Consider the following 6263-nt stretch of genomic DNA (forward strand, 5'->3'; position numbering starts at 1 on the left):
ATAAAATCCTAACTAAAAGATAAACAACACTTTCTTTTTGTAATGTTAAACAAAACTGAGTGAAAAAAAACTTAATACTAGTTGAGAGATAAATAGAGAGAGAGAGAGAGAGAGAGAGAGAGAGAGAGAGAGAGAGAGAGAGAGAAGAGAGAGAGAGAAAGAGAGAGAGAAAGAGAGAGAGAAAGAGAGAGAGAAAGAGAGAGAGAGAAGAGAGAGAGAAAGAGAGAGAGAAAGAGAGAGAGAAGAGAGAGAGAGAGAAGAGAGAGAGAGAGAGAGAGAGAGAGAAAGAGAGAGAGAAAGAGAGAGAGAGAAGAGAGAGAGAAAGAGAGAGAGAAAGAGAGAGAGAGAAAGAGAGAGAGATATTTACACTAAAGTTAAGTTTATATACTGTATATAAGGTATACATATATATAATAGTCATCTTTTAAAAAGTTTGTTAGATTTATTAATAGATAGCCTAAGAGAGAGAGAGAGAGAGAGAGAGAGAGAGAGAGAGAGAGAGAGAGAGAGAGAGAGAGAGAGAGAGTTGAGATTTGATTACAATTCAAAAACACATATAAAAAAAATTTTGACTAAAAATTTCCGTTCAAACAACAAAAATCTTTGTTTATCTATTGACTATTACAACACATACATACATACAGACAGATACACACATATATTATCACATTTAGTTACAGCTATTTATTTGGCGTTCAATCTTATAGAAGGTATATATATAGTTCAACCATATTACCTACCGGTGCTCTTTAGTGTATTTCTCAATGTGTGTGTGTGTGTCGACTGATTTTTGTTTTGTTTTTATTAGTATTTATGAGACACTGATAGGTCAAGTGTTTATAGTCCTATCATCTATCGATACAAACTGATTAACATTTAATTAGAGTTATACATATAGACACACACATACACACACATACAYAMACATACACACACATACATAAACATACACACACATACACACACATACACACACATACATAAACATACACACACATACATAAACATACACACACACACATACATACATATACACACAAAATGCTTTTAATCAGATACCTATCTAATCAACTGTGATTTATTTGACAATACATTTGCTTTAACATACTGTACAATAAATTTGCTCAAAACATATATAAAATATATATACATGTTTAGTTTTTTTATATTATTTTTGTTTTTATCTTAAAAGTKATATAATATATTAAAACTTATATTACATTCAATGTATAGAATAGAGTATAAAATGCATAACACTTTCCTCACAAATCATGTATTAATATTTAATGCAATTAAATATCTATAAAATATTAATATATATTATTTTAATGCAATTAAATAACTATCAAAATATTAATATTTAATATATAATATATAAATTAAAATATTATCTAATATATATATATATATATATATATATATTAATTGATATGTTTTTAAAAATATTTAGGATAAATGTTAAAAAATTTTTAAGCATAGATTAATTTCATTTTTTAATACATAAATTTTAAYAATATTAATATTTTAAATGCAAAAAATAAAGTTTCGCTAAAAAAAATCATAATCATCTCAAATAAATTGTTTAATCAGTCAAACTTTATGTATATAATAAAAATAATAATACTGTATATATTAGTTATACTGTATATATATTATGTTTTATGTAGTGTATACACATCCCACCAAAAAAAATAAATAAATAATAATTTTTTAAAAAATAAACAAAAAAAATTGAATTTTATAAAACAAACACAAAAAAATATTAGACATAATTTTTATATAACAAAAATGTAATTATAAAATACAAGTGAATAACTTATATCTTATTTTAGTTATATATATATAAAACTCTAGAGATATTATACAGAGATATACTGTACTCTATATATATACATATACAGCATATATATATAGTGATTAAAATTATATTATATAAGACTTTTTTTGTTGTTATTAATATTAACAAAAAAAAGTCATATCATATACAGTATATACTGTATATACAGTAATAGTGATATTATAGTTGCAGTTAATAATATACAGTATAGGATAGTATGGTTTTGTGTGTGTGTGGGGTATCATCACTGGGAATGGCATATATAATCTCAATCATCATCTCATTTGTTATGTTGTTGTTGTTGTTGTATAAAATAAATGATGTGTAAGAAAATGAATGCAAATTTTAATTTAAAACTTTATTTTTTTGTTGTTTTTGCTATTATATAATACAGTAAATATCTGATATAATTTAAGTTATCATTATTTTTTGTCAATTCATGCAAACATAATGTATGTGTGTGTGTGTGTATGTGTGTGTATGTGTGTGTGTATGTGTGTGTATGTGTGTGTATGTGTGTGTATGTGTGTGTATGTGTGTGTATGTGTGTGTATGTGTGTGTATGTGTGTGTATGTGTGTGTTTGTATGTAACAAATTGTTGTTGTTATTAATATAATATTATTATAAATTTTGTAAATTTAATTAAAATGCAAACAAAAATTACAATATAGATTAAACATACAAAAAATTTAATTTACAAAATTTTATATTAAATATAAATATATAATTTTATTTTTCAACTAAAATATAATAAAAAAAGTTTATCATTTGATATATTATTATATATATAATATAGATCTATATTTTTCAACAAAAAAAATATTATTAAAATCTATTATATTATACAACCAATTGATTTATTTTTTTCATTGTATATATATTCATATATATATAAATTATTAATTTTTAATATACTGTATAATATTCAATAATAATACATTGATGATAATTGTTGTATAAATAAATTTCTACAATATTTTTATTAATATATCTACAGTATTAATGCATTACATGTTAAAAACATATATAACAACTAAATGTCATAACTTGTATGATATAATTTTTTTTTGTATATAAGATATGATATATATATATATATTTAAGTTAATATGTTTAGTCAAATAATTATTGACAAAAAAAACATATGTACTGTATTTAATAAAAATATATATAATATGTTTTATCAATTTGTATACAACATTAACAAAAAATATGATCATTTAATAGCCTAACTAACTATTTTTGAGTGACGGTGTGTCGATATTTCATATACCAGTCCATTAAAAATATGGCTATTTTTGATGTGTATGTGTGTTTGTGTGTGTATGTGTATATGTGTGTGTATGTATGTGTTTGCAGGTATGTGTGTATGTATGTATGTATGTGTGTGTGTGTGTGTGTGTGTGTGTGTGTGTGTGTGTGTGTATGTTTGTGTATGTGTGTGTATGTGTGTGTATGTGTGTGTATGTTTGTGTATGTGTGTGTATGTGTGTATATATGTGTGTGTGTATGTATCTATGTATGTATGTGTGTGTATGTATGTGTATGTATGTGTATGTGTGTTGTATTGTATAAGACATTATCATTATAGATAATAGTATAGTAGTATTAGCTAATATCCAGGGGGTGTCAAACAATATATATATACTGTAATATTAACAAAATGTGATATAATTTAAACAACATTAAGACATTATTATTATTATTATTATTATTATTATTTTTGATAGAAAAAAATGTTGATTACCCGTCATATTTATATAAAGTATAATTATATATATATATATATATTATACAATATATTCTATATCTTAATAAAATTATATAATGAATTATATAAGTTATTTATTTTAWATATTAGTTTTATATATTTTTATCAAAAAAATATTTTTTTATTTTCTTTCCTATTAATATTTAAAAAACATTAAAAAATTATTTTTAAAAATCATAAAAAATACAAACAATATATAAATCTATAATAAACTATTGATAAACAATTGATATTTTATTATTACAGTCTATTACAATAACAATTATTATATTATTATATTATATAAAAAAATAGATTAATATTAATTTTTWTATATTATTATTTTGATATATATATATATATATATATATATATATATATAATACAAAATTACATATAATTAAACACAACATAAACTAAGCTATCAGTTAAGTGAAACAAATAATAATTATAATACTATAATAACAACAACAACAATCAAAATAATAATAATAATAATAATCATTAATACACATCAATTATAAGGCAATAATTATTTGGCAAAAAAAAATAATAAAAATAAATATTAATTGAATCGCCAATAAATTATATATATATATATACTGTAATATAATACTATCCAATAGATATCCAGTAAAAACAACAAAAAAAATATCTTATAATTGTAAAACTAAAATAATAGCACCAAAAAAAATAAATAAAACAATACTAAATAGCATTTAGTTTTTTTATATATACATTAAACACAACAACAACTACTATAACATGCGATTTTGTGATTTGTTATACAACAACACACAATATATATTGATATATATATATATATATATATAAAACACATTGATTTTTGCTAAAATAAAATTTATATATATATCTATACACTAAACTATTAACTGATAGACTATTAGTAGTAAATTGTGTGTATATATTGTATAGTATAGAGTATAGGCATAGCATATATATATATATATATATACAGTACAGTCATGTATTGATAATGGACGCAATAAATTGTAGACTTAATTTTAAGGGTCCTCTATATATATATATATATATATATATATATATATATATATATATATATATATATATATATATATATTAAATGAAACCTAAATTATGTTTGTTTGTTGGTGTGTCTATGTGTTTGAAATGTTTAATGTGTTTTTTTTGTTGTTRTTGTTAGTGTTGTTTTGGGTATTGTATTTACTGGTAAAATATATGTTGTATATATAAAATTATATATATATACTGATGATATAAACTTTATATAAATAGCCAGAAAAATTTTGTAATTATAATTTTATAGTACACACACACACACACACACACACACACACATACAYACAYACATACATACATACATACATACATACATACATACACACATACATACATACATACATACATACATATATATACACACACACACATACAAACACACAATGATTTTTTTTAGTTTAATAAATTTAGTTTTATCTGAAAAACTTTTTTGGTTTTAATGGTGGAAATTGGTAGTAAATAGTGGGTGTATAATAGAAAWTGGGGGGGGGGTTAGWGTGGGGGTTAAAAATAAACTTAAATTTATTGTTTAGATTGTTTATTGCACATACGTTTCACACACACAAACAGTGATTAGTTTTTTTAGTTATATATATACAATAGTTTTTATATATATATATATTTAAAGAATATTCTGGAGTTATTTAATACTATAATAACAACAAAAAACTATTGAATACAACAACAAAATTAGAGATATATATCTTGAAATATATATATATATATATATATAAAATAAAAGTCAAACAAAACAATGTATTTAAAAATACATGTATATATATAATACTATATATAACACTAAATTCATTGATATTTAACTTTATTTTTTTTGTTGATAACATTAATGTGTWTTTTTTTTCACATAATTTTTTTTGTGTAATATTTTGTGTAAAATCTTATTAATAATATTATTATTTTTTGGTTGATTTCAATCAATAGTGAAAATAATACCGTATTTGTTGTTTAATTTAATATTTAATTTTTTTCAACTATAAATTGATTATTTTTTCTTATATAAGTATTTTTAAAAAAAAATTAATAAATTAAATATAAAGAAAATTATATTATAAATACTAAAAAAATTATAATTATAAATAATATTTAATTGTATTCAATATATACAAACTATTTTATAATAATAAAAATATAGATTTATTAATAATAATTCATTTAAAAAATAAATTGCATTTTATTATATTTTGATTTAATGATTATATTATTCAATAAATATACAGTTTTTATATATACTGTAATAGTATAGACACTAAAAATAAATTGTCAAAAAAATAAACATAAATAAATACATTTTTAACAATGGCCCTAGGTCAATTGAGAAAAATGTAAAAACAAATAAATTATTATATATATATATATATGTTATTGTTTTAAAATTAGTTTTCTAAAAAATAATAATATTTTTTATATAAAATTTATTTTTTTTGTATTATTGCAGTGATTTTTTATTTAGTACTTTTATTTAACAAATATTTATATCAATAAATAATCAATAAATAGCWWAAATAATAATAATATAGTAATTTATTTTTAAAAAATATTTTTATTTTCTAATGTTCAAAATTAAATAAAATTTATTATTATTATTATTGTTGTAT

Source organism: Oppia nitens, unplaced genomic scaffold (assembly GCF_028296485.1).
Source record: "Oppia nitens isolate AA-2021 unplaced genomic scaffold, nextdenovo-longstitch-racon4-pilon3 scaffold11_pilon_pilon_pilon, whole genome shotgun sequence".
Lineage (NCBI taxonomy): Eukaryota > Metazoa > Arthropoda > Arachnida > Sarcoptiformes > Oppiidae > Oppia > Oppia nitens.